The 14,667-nt window shown below is 37.9% G+C and overlaps 1 protein-coding gene across 2 annotated transcripts in view; it reads left to right on the top strand.

The window, feature by feature from the left end:
• Window positions 1-8,921: 8,921 nt before the first annotated feature.
• Window positions 8,922-14,667, top strand: part of LOC114655979 (F-box only protein 6-like) — a 1,212,211-nt gene continuing 1,206,465 nt past the window's right edge. For both annotated transcript variants that reach the window (XR_007935694.1, XM_028807329.2), the window contains exon 1: window positions 8,922-9,077. The gene's annotated coding sequence lies outside the window, so the exon portion shown is untranslated. The remainder of the gene's footprint in view (window positions 9,078-14,667) is intronic.

Here is a 14,667-nt window from a genome sequence, read left to right as displayed (position 1 = left end):
TTTTTGAGATTGCTGGCAGTCATGTGCCTAGGCAGATGGATTTAAGTGGAGGAGTGGTTCATGATAGATCTGCTCTTTCAGAGTTTGATCATCCCTCTCACACTCACTTACACACACTCACTGAGTCACTCACTCTCCGCAGGGCATGTTCCTTCTGACAGAGACTTTCTCCCAGGTTTATGTTTCTCCACAAGAATTTTCATGTCAAAAATGTCACTGGACTTGTGGGTAGTTTGTCTTTATTGAAATTTTACCATTGGGCTTTTGCTGTTTATCCAATTTGAAGCTGGCAAAAGTCCCCTCCAATCTCCAATTCTTCATCAAGGTTTTCTATTTATCTTATCAAGTTAGTGTCTAGTATAATTGTTACGATACCAAAATTTCAAACTTCAGTATTATTTTTAGGAAAAGTATTGATATTTGATTCTATTTTCGAAACCCCATGTTATGTAATTCAATAAAAAAAGCTTACTTAAATAAATTGCATTTCTGTATATATTAAACTCTTTACATTGATAAAAACAAGTAATAGAAATTGTAGTAATTTATTGCAAATACTTTAAGTAGTGCAATCTTTTGTATAAGGTAAGAGTAAACTTCTGAAAACAATTAAAAGTAAAGACACTTAAATTCGGTCATCAGTTATTTTTACATTGATGAAAACAAATTTTCTTACTGGTAATACAATGACATGTTACAAATTTTGTGTCATTAAATGTTAATTGAACAAGTATTGCAATTTCTGTAAACAGGGTACATAAAAATATTGAAACAAACATTAAATAAACATTCACATAAAAAGAACATTAATAAAGTGTTTTGTAAACAATTGTTCAGAAAATCAACACATAAACAGAGCACTAACACACTTAAAGGCTTTGCATAAATGCACATTGCATTCTTGTGTAAACAAACTATAACGTTCAATGTCTTTATAACTATGAAATTTTTTGTAAGAAATATAATTTGAAAATTGCTTGTAATAAAATAAAATGACATGCTACAGCAGCATATTTTATGGCGACAGTTTAAAAATCGAGGGAGTGATGGAGCCCCAGCGTTAAAGACTATTGTTCTTGAATGAACACCACATAATAAAACTGAGCTGCAGGATAAAGTAATTGCAGACCCTGCGTTAAACTTTTAACTGACTACAAAAAAACATTTTAATCTGTACAAAAGAAATCATGGTACACTCCGATTTAAAGCACAGTAGTTTACAGGCTTATAATTATTAATGTTTCCATAATTTAGAAATAAGCACACAGTACCTCTCAAAAATTATTTGTATTGACTTGCGTATTGGTCCTTTAAGTAGAGCTGGTCAACCCATTAGGAGCATGGATTAGGTAAATTAGGTTAAGTGCCCTGGATATCAAGGGGGATCATCCCCTGCATTTCGAAGTGTCATAGTACTGATTGCATGCTCTGGAGGCTGAGGGTCTCTGAAGCCGCTGAAGTTGCCATATTAAGACCTGTGAGTGGGTAGGAATGGGGCTCCAACTCTAAGCATGTTTAACCGGAAGTGCAGTCCTAATACAGGATACAGAATTGATACCATGAATAATGAGCATTAAAGTAATTTTTAAAATGTTAGATGCAAGTTTATCAATATTTCGCTGCTTTTGACAACCGTAGTTCCTAATTTTCTTTCTTTTTTTCCTTTTGCTACTTTTAATCTAAAGCCTCAATCTCCTAATTTGGGACCTTAATTTCATCACCTGACACAAAGTTGAAAGGTGCCTTGTGTTTAGTTTGGCACACATATAAACATATATTTATAATCCAGGACTCAATTTATCAAGTAACCCTATCTAGTGGGTGGCGCAGTGGTAGCACTGCTGTCTTGCAGTTAGGGGACCTGGGTTCACTTCCCGGGTCCTCCCTGTGTGGAGTTTGCATGTTCTCCCCGTGTCTGCGTGGGTTTCCTCCGGGTACTCCGGTTTCCTCCCACAGTCCAAAGACAAGCAGGTTAGGTGCATTGGCGATCATGAATTGTCCCTAGTGTGTGTGTGCATGCCCTGCGGTGGGCTGGCACCCTGCCTGGGATTTGTTCCCAGCCTTGCACCCTGTGTTGGCTGGGATTGCCTCCAGCAGACCTCTGTGACCCTGTAGTTAGGATATAGCGGGTTGGATAATGGATGGATGGAACCCTATCTAGTAAAAACTTTGGTGATGTTTTTGTTGACATTGGCCCAGAGGTCTTTTTTCCTGTGTTCTTTCTCTTTTTTCCCTCCTGTCTTCATCTTAGATCGGTTCATAAATCCCAGTATGATCTCTGTTTTCATTGCATTCCCCTTATAATTTCTCTTGCACAGTTTCTTTTATGCTGAAGCCAGTGGAAGCTTTGTATGAAGTTCTGTGCAAGGCATCTTACAGATGCATACCAATACTTTGTGTCTAGCCTTCATTCAGTACCCGTTTAATGGAAATCTATTTTTACAAACATATCCTAAACTTTAAAATAATAGAGGCAAGTGGGTAATTAGGATAGACAAACACGGAAAATGCTACCCTGTTTGTTTAAGTCAAGCAATCAGTGAAATAAACTTTTGTTTTATGCTATATTTTACATTAAGCTTCTTACTGGTCCTGGCATTTTATTCTGTTTGGTCCCAGGATCTTTCTTCTGTTTTCTCCATTATCTTGGTAAAATTATGATGGACATGGGGGGACTGGCAGTCTGACTGGGACGGAAGGTGTTGTTTTACCTGGCCTTGAGGCCACCATTATGGCTGGACAGCCAAGATGGATCAGCATCCCAGCTAGGACAGCTGCTGTTCCCTTCCTCAACTGGGAGGCAGGAATAGTGGATCAACATCAGGTGACTTCTTCTTAAGAGCATCTGTTCCACCAGTATGCTAGCTGTCAGTGCTTCTCTGGTTTGGACTCTTACAGGGCTATATGAGAAGTGTAGTGCACTGCTGGAGGAGACTTGCTTGTTTTATGGCTGTTGTGCCTGGCTCTGAAATGCTTCCTGGCTGAACTGGTATGTCCCTGGAAGTGCTCCTAGATCCAGCATAAAATGGCGGTTCCACCTTACTCTGGGACTCAGTCATGAGAAGGTGGATAAAAATTGCTTGAAAGGACGAGGGAACAATAATAGATATGTGAATGTATCAAGTCTGTGGAGATATTTTTGTGCATAAAGGTCTTTTGAACTTGGACTCTGCATAGTTTGGACTGAAGTTTGAGGGTCTGAAATACCCCACTACAGTTCACATATTTAAAATATCTCAATTTTTAAAAAAAATCCAAACCACGGACATATACAGTTTAACTTTATATCTTTCCCCCTGCATATGTTTTGCTTCAAAATTGGCTTCTAATGCTTTTGCTATTTCTGCAATGACACCATGAGAGGCTGACATTATCAAAATCTAGGAGATGACAGCAAAAAATCAAAGCAGAAAACCAGGCTGAGGCCACAACCAGTGGCCATTAAGGGTCAGACACTTGCCATGTACAATTGCTAGACGTTAGTGTTCATAGTCACCAGCAAAACACATAGTTTGGCAATATAATTACATTTGCAAAAAAGTAAAGTAGCTTTGCTTTTGGATTTTAGTAACTTTAGGCTTGCCTTGAAGCAAACATTTTCACTTCCTTTTTTTGTGTTCTTGTTTTGCTCCTTTTGATTTTTGTAATAAAATATTAAGAACTTTGTTATATGTGCTCGTTGATTGTTCTTGGGGAATAAAATGAGGTCTGTATCTTTAGTTCCAATATGTTTTTTCCTTGTCTGTTTTTGTGGAATTTGTTCTTAATATAACCACTTTATAGTGCTCCGTGTGTACAGCCTTATCTACACGTGGACGTCTGATTTAAGCAAAGAGACTTACTAGCTCAGTATCAGCAGACCATATGGTTAAGCTACACCCATGCCAATCACCAAAGAAAGTTCCCACTCACCGTGCTGCTACTTTTGGAAAACGTCTTTTGCTCAGCTGCTAACCCCTGTGGGAATATGGCAATCACCCACACCAGGTGCTCTTAACAATATACCTTGACTCAATCAGACAGCATAAAATGAATATTATTATTAAGCAGCTTTAATAAAAAAACAGTAAAACCAATGGTAGCAAAAGTGGTAGATGTATATGAAAAGAGACTTTAAAGGTTAAGACATGTTTTTGAAAAAGAGTTTAATTAAAAATACTTATTCAGAAAATAAAGTTGATGGAAGATGAGTCTTTTAACGTCTGGGCAGAGTTGTTGTTCAGTTTGCAGAAGTCCTTGTAAATTTCTCCTGCTCTGCTCTGCCTTCCTTTTTTCCTGATCTGCCCAGAATTCACCCTGAACTTAAAGGCCTCACTTTACTTTGAATTATCAATCATTAAGTGTTTGTTCTTCTCAGGCTGTTTGTCCATTTGGATCCTAATTACCATGTGTCTAATAAATTAACAATCTGTTTAAGATTCTAAAAGGAATCAATCTATAGCTGTCATTAAAATATGCACAGAGTGTGTTTAGAATGGAATGAAAAAGTTCAGAATTTTAAAGTTTAAGGAGACTCCATTTGAATAAAGTAAAAAGTTCTTGTTTTATATATTGTTTAATTTAAAGTTCAGTAATGTGAGATTTGAACATTAACATCTTCAAATGGCTTATTTTTATTGCTGCGTATGTGACAGATGTCTGGTTACACTTTCAGGTAATCTAACCTAGACACCATTAAAATATCCGACTATGCCACCCAGTTTTTCGTAAGAGACTGAGGACTCTTGAGATTTACAGAAAATAACACACAGGTTTCTTTAAATTGGGCAGTGAGCAAGCACACAATGAAAGACATGGCAGCAATTTCACGAAAACAACAGTAACTTGTATTATACAAGATAATATAAAGTACACCAAAAACATAAAAGAACATAAGAATCTAACAATATCAGAAACGAAAACCCTTTTTTAACACACAGTCCACAATCTAAAAGTCCATTAAAAACATAAAGTGGAGGATAAAACCTTTAGTGGTGCACAGTCCAGTTTGCAGGCTGCGTTACCCCAACAATTAATTGTCCAACTGTCCACAGATGCACTCTGTTCACCAGATGCTTGTTTTCCAACAGACGTTTTGCCAAATTGTCAAATTCCTGTCAGCGTCTCTTCCCCGTGGAGTGAGCGTTCTCTTTTTTTCCACTCTGGGCTCCCTGGGTTGACCCAGGCATCCTCGCTTCACTTCCGATAGCTTCACTTGGTCCTTTCATGAGTCTTTTTTCTCTCACTGGACCCACAACTGGTGTCTCTCTTGTGGAACAGTCTCTTCCTCCCTGGTGGTAGGTGTTGTCGTCTGTGTGCCTCGCATCTTGCCAGCCACGTACCCTTGTCTGTCTGCGAGCCCCTGTGCTTTGTGTGAGTGATATTGGCAGTGTTCTCAGTGGACCATCCTCACCCTATGCCTTCTTCTGCCCAGAAGTATAAATCTCCTTCAGTCCCTGCCAAGAGCAAGATGACAATGTATTAAACAATGGTACATGACAATTTCCTGAGCTTGACAAATAATGTAAACACAGTTTAAACAAAAACTATTGTTGCCAACTATCAAGGAGCACACATATGCTGATTAGAAACCTATGTTCCCAGACATGTTAATTTTAAGCCAGGTAAATTCCAAGGAAGGAGACAATTCTGTTATCACAATATTGATTTGTGTGTACAGTATGTTTAAGATAGCAATTACAGTATCTATGTTCTGTAGACAACCATCACAATAATCAGTAACAGGGTTATTCAGGATATTTGACTTTCAGTCCCAACACTGAGTGCCTATTGCCCCATCATCTACTGTCTCTTAAATATAATATTTATATGTTTCTTTGCCTAAAAGAAAAAAGAAACCACCCAGTGTACAAAAAATGTCCCCCTCTGAAATGCACACAATGGAAAAGAGACCACAACAAAGGTTGGTGTAAACTTTAAATTCACTAAACTAAGTTCTCCAGAGCCTGCAGTGGTAAGACTTAAAGTGTAAGTCACTATGTTTGAACATTCTTAAAATAAAATTTTAATATGAAAATAGAGGCAAATTAAAGAAAACAGTTTTGGAACATGTTTCAGCTCTTAATATAATGTAAGTGAACTGAATGTGTATCTCAAAGCCACCCAAATTCACATTATCAACTTTAAAATAAATAAATAAATAAAAGACTCCATGAATTTCAAAACTATCGGAGTCAGTCTATTGCTTACTGTAAGTGTTGTGTAATAACTTGTATAGTTCTGAATGTTCTGGGAGGTCTTCCCTGATTTTCTATTGTAGCCTGCTTCTAGTGTAGACATGATAAAATAGTAAGCAACCATCTGACCTCCCAGCATAGCTTGACCATTTAAAAAACACAAATCAAACGAATTCAGAACCCTCAAACTAAATAATCAAGATTCTTGCATGTTTATATTCTTAAACTAATTTCTGACTGTTACCCTATTTATGTTAAGTAATTTCCATTTGAACATCACTTTGTATTTGTAAATAACTTTGTTATATTTAACTGTTTAAGCTATAACAGGTTTCTCTAAATTTTGTTGTATCAGGAGAAATCCAACATGAGTCTTCTCTTTCCATTGGCAAAAGATCTTAGAAATTCAGCCATGTCCAAGGACTTAAGATAAGTATTTCATTTTCATATGCCAAAATGGCATTTTTTCCTATTGTGAACAAAAAATAAATTATTGAACAACAAAACTTGATAAAGTAAAGGAGGAATTCTCACATGATGTTGCAGACACTCCAATTACCAGCACAAATAAGACAACTGTAGGAAATTCCACCCTCTTGTCCTCTTGAGATGTACAGACAGTAGGGAGGTCTACATTACCTAAGCACTGTCTTGTCAGCATTAGGCATACCACTGTCTGTGAAGGTACCATAAGGGTGCTGTCAAGAGTTCATCAGACAAGATTTAGCTTCACAAGGCAGGCATTGCACCAGTACTTAGCCTGTTTAGTATATATTTTACAGTGCATTTGTAACTTTGGTTTACATCACCTTTTTTTATTTCATTGCTGGTTCCTTGCATACGATGCTGACAGACAGGCAACCTTGATTTTAATTAAGTGGGTTGCATTACATTATGTAATGTGACTTTCGGGCCTGTGTCTGTGTGGGTATTTCTTCAGTAACTCTGATTATTGTTACCTCCCACACCCAAAAGTTATAAAGTTAGTTTGTTTGTGCTGCATTAGGCTGGTGGTCTCATGAAAGTTTGTTGTCACCATGTGTGCATCCTACAGCCACAGCTGTGTATTTGAAAGGTTTGAGTAAATGAGCAGATAACGATAAAAATAATATTTTATTTATATAGCACCCTTCCCATGCTGTCATATTACCCACATTCTTAAAAATAATGATTTTTAATGCCACTTTGTGGTTCTTACTGAGTTATGTGGTTCTTTGTAGAATTATTGCTTGACTAAGCACTATTCTATTCTGGGAAGGGTTCTTTGTAAATGAAGCTGATTCTTTGTGCTTTGAAAAACTCCCTAATATGAGGGAAAAAAATGAAATCTTGAATGTATAGTAGGCTACCTACCAGGACACTAACAGATTAAGAAAACTTGAATTTAGTCTGTGTTACTGTATCAGCAAGAGTGCTTTTATAATCAGGAGCCCATTTGTATTTCCCAAATCTGTTACTGTCTATTTATGGTTATTTACTGTAGTACTAGGGTGTTGTACCGTGTTAGCCATTATGAATGTAGAGAAAAGCCAAGCAAAATGACACCTTTTATTGGCTAACTAAAAAGATTACAATATGCAAGCTTTCGAGGCAACTCAGGCCCCTTCTTAAGGAGACAGTTTTAGATCTAAATAAATAAAGGTTCTTTTTGAAACCTTCATGAGGAAGGCTTTGTTGGGGATCAAAACCTGGTTCTTCTATGGAATCACTCTGAGGAGCCACTCTGGCACCTTTATTTTTAAGAGGGTACCTCACATCCCGAGTCTCCTGCTGTGTACCTTCAGCTTCACACAGGTACATCAGCTAGTACACCTTGTAATATATAAAGAGAGAGAGAGAGTGAGAGAAAGACAAGGAGTTAAAAATAATAATGATAATTTAGTTAGTGTAAGCCACTCTCATTTGGGGTATTCATATAAAAATGTAATGATTTACTTTATGAGAATCTGAAGTACATAATAAAACCAGCTGCGTGAAATATTTTAAATATTAAAGTGTGTGCTACAGATTAAATGTTTAAAATCTCTATTGTAAAAGAAATTTGTCATTTTTCTCATGAAGGTCCATACAGGGCTAGATCCATGTAAAGAATCAAAAATAACATTATATTCGTAGTCACTGACTTTAAATAGTCTAAAAGGATTCCCTACATGGTTATGTTTAAAACTTGACATTTTTAACCTTCTGGGAATGGCTCTTGGAGGGCAACAGGGAAATAATCAAATATAAAAAATATTAACATATTCATAATCAGCAACTTCTAAATAAAATAAAACACTGTTGCCTATGTTACTGATCCCCATTTTTTGAAGTTTTGTGAAATGGAGTAACTTTGATCTCTTGTATCTCATTGGGGTTGGACCCCCAGTTAATGTAGCACGAACAACTTCAAGTCCTTCTGATAATTTTTGCTGAAGGTTGCACAAATAATGGCGTAAAATAAGGGTTTATTTTGGGTTAATAGGGCCAAAATATGGGAGTACTCCAAAAAAGCCGGACGTCTTCCATAATTAGACATCAACGGTATATCACACGTGAGGGTTTTGTCGTATCGGTGAGTCCGTGGGCAAAAAAAAAAAAAACTGAAGTGATTTTAAAGCGTTCATTAAGTAATAATTATGAAAACAATAAAGAAAACATATTGGGAAGCAGGACCCTGAATCGTCAGAAGTGTTAAGGAACTGCAGAGTCAGTTTAGACCGCAAGTGCACGCCCCCGTTTGGTGACGCGTCCCTCGGATGCGCGAGCATAGTTCGATTTTGACGACATAACTGCAAAGGAGCGCTATTAAGAAGAACACTTCATACGTTGGATAAAACAAGGTGACATTCTGGTGTAGCTGTGCAGCACAAAAAAGAAGTTGCGCTCGTACACGAATTACATCAGGAGCCCGACACTTGAGTAAGAACTGGTAACCCGATGTATCCTTTCAGCTTTTTTGTATGTCCCCGATTGATTTTGCCTTTACCGATGCGGTTGCTTTGCTTCAAATGCTGTACCGGTCACGCCACTTGATACTCTGCAGTAAATCTGTACAGATATGTAAGGAGACTGTGAATGAAAAAGAAACTGCTGTGTCCGGCAAAAAACCTTTAGAAGTGTGTGTCACGGTGACGTTATTGATATCAGCATACTTGTTTGCGAATTTCCAACTCACCACAAGTTTGCAGTGTATACTTAACTGTAAAAAAAACAAGAAAGTTTAAGGTTTGATAATAATGTGTTATCTATACTCTTGGTAGCATTTCTGTACGGTGCGCCTTATGCCCACCGCGTTCACTGTAGTAGTGGGTCGGGACGGAGACACACCCCCACTATACTGCAGTGCTGTCCGGTGGGGGAAAAAAACATGGTGGCTGAAATAGTGTCTGTTAATTCGGATGGGAGCTCTGAAGCCTTTTAAGTGTATGATATTTGTCAGGATCAAGTTCATTTGGCAAACTACATGCAGTACATTCACTATGAACTCTTATTTGTTTCGGTGTTTAGTTATTGCGTTTTAGCGCGTAGAGTATGGTAATAGGCAGGCTTGTGACTCTAGATATTGGGCGGGTGATTGCCAGCAGGGTATATTCACAGGTGTGCTAAGCTCTGCGTGACGGGAACCCCTGGAACTTTCCCGTTATACCTTTCAAGTCCGAGAAAGCAGGTGGAGACCCCCATGGCATTATAAAAACTGCCTTTCAGATGATATCGAGGGTAAATGGGAAAAGAGGCGCTGGACGACGATCGGGAAGACTGTGAGAGTGGAATAGCCTGCCTAGTGAAGTGACGGTTATTTTTACAAACTGCTGTAAATTATTTGTTGTGAGATAAAAATGCGCGTTATTGGGCTTAACTTCCAGTTAGGCGTGCGTCTCAGTCTTTCCATCTCGGTGTTTGTTACATTATATTTATAGGTGTAGCGTCCTATAGTACAAAGGGTATGTGTTTCGATATGAAGGGAATCTATTTTAGTGAAACGTGTGTGTACTATTTGGTTGAATCATAAGCACCTTGTCCAGTGCAGTCTAGGGCAGAGCTAAAGAGCCAGAGTAAACTTTAGAGCAATAAAATTATAAAGGGCAATGATAAAAAAAAAAGAGATAGTTGGCAGTTTCACGCTTGAGACAATTGCTAGAATGCAATGAAGACTTGGTAATACAAACACATCAAAGGGAATTGAGTGAACAGGGGTAAAAGGCAATGAAAGGATATGAAGGAAGACAATGACACTGATATTAGCACAATATGCATAATTGAAATAAGCTGGAGGAGGAGGATAATGTGTACAGCACACTATCAGGTATACTTGTCTTATTCCATTTTGTACATACAACAGGTGTTCAATAGATCACAAGCAAATGTATGCAGCACCTTATAGAGGCACACCCTTGAGTTAACATCTAAATATAGGCCGGATCCACCAGTTCGGCTTGATTCAATAGAACAGCCAGCTAAACTTAACTTTTGTGAACATGTTTCCTGTTATGAAATAGTAGATGAAGATTCAAGAACAGATGGAAACAGGTCTTGTTCCAGTACATAGCTGCATTTTGGTCATTGTTTTGAATTTTTTTAAACATGTGATGTAAGTTTTAACTACACCTATTTATATTGATTTGACTTGCTATTTATTCTACTATTCCCTGACAATTATTGTAATTCATTTATTTCTGCACTGTGTGAGTGCATAACTGTGTAATCGGTCATAAGTAAGTAATTTTTGTTCCTAAAATGTTTGTATATCACCAGGAAGATTGTATTACTACACATTCTTTTCCTCTATAGTACAGCTAGATTCTATATTATCCCTGGCAGAAATTCTTACATCAACACCCTTAGTTGTCTCAGCCTTCTTTTTCTATTGCAGGGTCCCAAGGAATTGATCATGATAGCCTGGCAGCATGGGGCTCAAGGAAAGAATGAACTCTGCTCCATACATAAGTACAATTTTCAAAAAATACAGTAAAGTGGCCATCCATTTTCAAACTTGTTTAATATAGTTTATGGATTTGGGAGAACAGAGAGCCTATTGTGAAATCACTTTTTGCAAAGCAGGAACCAGACCATGTATAATTAAAAATCCCCATTATTAATATAATAAAGTAGTTCACGTTAATTAATGGAAAGTACATTGGGCAGATATATGTGCAGGTCAAGTTGCAATTTTAATTAACATGACCTAAGGCAATTTGAAAGGTTGTTGATGCAGCAGACTGCAATTTTCACACCAAGACTTTAGTGTTGAAGGCCAGAACAACACATACTATCCGGACAAGGGTACTTTACAATCAATTGGTCGATCAAATGGTCAAAAATGCTGTGGCACAACATCTCCCGAATACAACCTGTACATTAGTGTAGGTATAACATAGTTGATGAGCCTTCTCTTAATCAATCAACTAGGCCTACACTGCTATTTTTAATATATGTTTCTGTAGTGAACACCTTCTGTCAGTGCCACATAAGCACACACATTCACATATGTACATATGTTTTTCTATGTTATGGAAAGGCAAGTTGAGTGAAATGTTTTAAGTCCAATGCCTTATTTACTCAGCTATGCTAACCATTTCCTACAAGATACTCTGAATATGTGAAAATCATTCCATATCAATCCATTAGCATTTATTTTATATGGCACCTTTTTTGATGAAGTAATGTTACAACATAGTATAATAAGTGAAAAGGTGAAAGAAATCTGAGAGCTGTAAAAGTATACAGCATTGTATTTAAAAAAACATAACCATTGCAGCACACTTTACAAGTACCGCAAAGAGAAGTATATATTTTAAACCTAAGATAAATAAGTTTTTTTTTTGTCTCACCATATCCCAAAGGCATGTATGTTAGAATAATACCGGTAGTTGGTTCTTAATTGTCTTGGAAGGAGGGAGTGAGTGTGGCCATTTGTAAGTGTAATCTTTGTTGCGCCAGTTGGCAGTTTCCCCAGTTGGTTCTTGCCTTGAATGCTGCCAGAACAGGCTTGAGGCCTAAACAGCTCTCTATTGGACCAAGCAAGTTCAGTAAATTAATGAACAAATGACAGGAAAACAGCAATATCTAAAGAGAGTTGCAAATGTCTTGGCATTGTCTTAAACTGTTGAATGAAAAATAAAACACCCCTCCGTGTTTGTTGCTTTTCTCTGTATTCTCAGTTTCTTATCATTTACTATTTCCCAAATTAAAAATGTACAAACATTGTTTCCCAGAAATGACTTAATGCTTTGGCTGATTCCCATTTACATTATTTAGATCCTTGCTATAGGTGGGTAGGTAAGAACTGCACTGAAAAATATGGTCTACAGATCAAACAGAAAAGCATGTTAATACTCTAACAAAATAGAATGAAACTCCTGAACAACTTGACAACAAAAATACAGGAAATTAGACTTGAATGGCTATTAGAAGAAATAGTTTGCATATCTCTACAGGTAATACTGAAAAGTAGAGATTTCTAATGTGCAGATGTGATTTTTGAATGATCAAAGAATTATAGAAGGATGGACTAGATAAGAGAGATGTAAATCCTAAGACAGTGTTTTTTAAAACATAGAACGGTGTTTATTGACTACAGGGGACTTGGCTAGAAGAAAAAACATATAGAAGGAAATGAAAAAGAATTAAACACATGGTTGGGAATTCAACCAGTGGAAGTAAATACAGGTCACAGGTAGAATAATTACAGTACATAACAGTATAATTTATTTAAAGTTATAAGCTTGCCACAATGATAAAAATTAAATAAGCATTCATGGTCTTACTGTACCAGCTACACAGGTGACCTTCCTAGCTCCTGAAAATTTCCTGAAAAAAGAGTCAAGAGGAAGGACAACCACCAATTTCAATCATCTGAAAAGAGCACACACACTTTTTGAAACTGGTAAACCCTCTGTTCACAGAAGCTGCACCCATGATCACCCCATTGCAGTGTGTCCCATGTGCATGGGAGAATTTACATTTTCTTAGGAATAAAGTTGCATACAATCACAAGAGAGCTGCAGACTATCCCACGGTCAATAGGAAAGAAATGAGAAAGTAAGCTGGATGCATCCAAATCTTTAAAATTAGTTGTTTTGGTAATGTAGAAAAATCAAATCATTGTTTTTTCTTCAGTGCAGAAGTATTACATGGTGGTGGCAATCTTATCCATCTGCTTTTTCTACCTAAAAAAACAAATGAAGTGTTGATATTTTGCTTTAATCCCACTGGAATGTGCCATTTTAACCATTCATCATGTATATCTGTTGACCATCAAGTTGCTTACTGGATGGCCTTTGGGTAGCTGTGGCAGAGCTTGAGACTTATGGCACAGGCCTGAATCAGTAAAACTGTTGTCTTCAGATTACAGCAGAGAACAACATTATGGATGATTTCCTTTAAGTTACTTTTGGAAATGATAGGCAATGTGGTGTATTGGTTAGGACAATGGACTTCAGACCTTGAGCTTCTGGGTTCAAATCCTGCTAATGACTCTCTCTGACCCAGAGTAAGTCTTTTCACCACCTGGGCCCCAACAGAAAATTAAAAGACATGTAACCAACTATATCTCAAATATGATAAGTCGCCTTGGATAAAGGCATCAGCCAAATAAATAAATAATAAAAAAAGAGTTGTCTTTAGCCCAATGCAATGTCTTCCAGCCTAATTAATACTAGAAGAGTTTTTCTTGATATGATCATAATGGAGAAAATGAGAGTGGAGCAGTGATTATTCAGTGTTCATTCACTCAATATGGATTTTACATAGGTTTATTTGAGGTGCTCTAGTTTCCTGCCACATCCCTAGGATGTATGGGTAATTTTGAATGACAACTCTAAGTAGGAATCCAAGTGCTCTCTGCTGGGTCTCATCACTGGCTGCAGCTCGAAGCGGGGTACCACCATTGAGAGAGACGTGAAGAGAGCAAACCAAATGAACAACTTTTTTAACAGGTTTGACCACCCTAACCCACTCTCACTCTCACCTCGGAGTACTGCACCCTCCACACATCCTTCTGCTGATACCAGCATAGGAAAGACATCCCCACCCACAATTACAGCAGCACAGGTGAGCAGAGAGCTGAGGAGACTTCATGCCAGCAAAGCAGCGGGTCCAGATGGAGTATCGCCACGACTGCTGAAGGTCTGTGCATCGGAGCTGGGGGGTCCTCTACAGCGCATCTTCAACCTGAGCCTGGAACAGGGGAGAGTCCCGAGGCTTTGGAAAACATCTTGTATCACTCCAGTCCCAAAGGTATCACGTCCTAGTGAGCTGAATGACTTTCGGCCTGTTGCTCTGACATCACATGTGATGAAGACCATGGAGAGGCTGCTGCTTCACCACCTTAGGCCACAGGTTCAACACGCCCTTGACCCTCTGCAGTTTGCATATCAGGAGAAGGTGGGAGCGGAAGATGCCATCATCTATATGCTACACCGATCCCTCTCTCACTTGGACAGAGGCAGTGGTGCTGTAAGAATTATGTTTCTAGACTTCTCTAGCGCCTTCAACACAATCCAACCTCTGC

The sequence above is a fragment of the Erpetoichthys calabaricus genome, chromosome 8 (assembly GCF_900747795.2).
Source record: "Erpetoichthys calabaricus chromosome 8, fErpCal1.3, whole genome shotgun sequence".
NCBI classification, from domain to species: Eukaryota; Metazoa; Chordata; class Cladistia; order Polypteriformes; family Polypteridae; genus Erpetoichthys; species Erpetoichthys calabaricus.
Note: the sequence above shows the minus strand (reverse complement) of the source record. Positions and strands in the feature narration are given on the sequence as shown.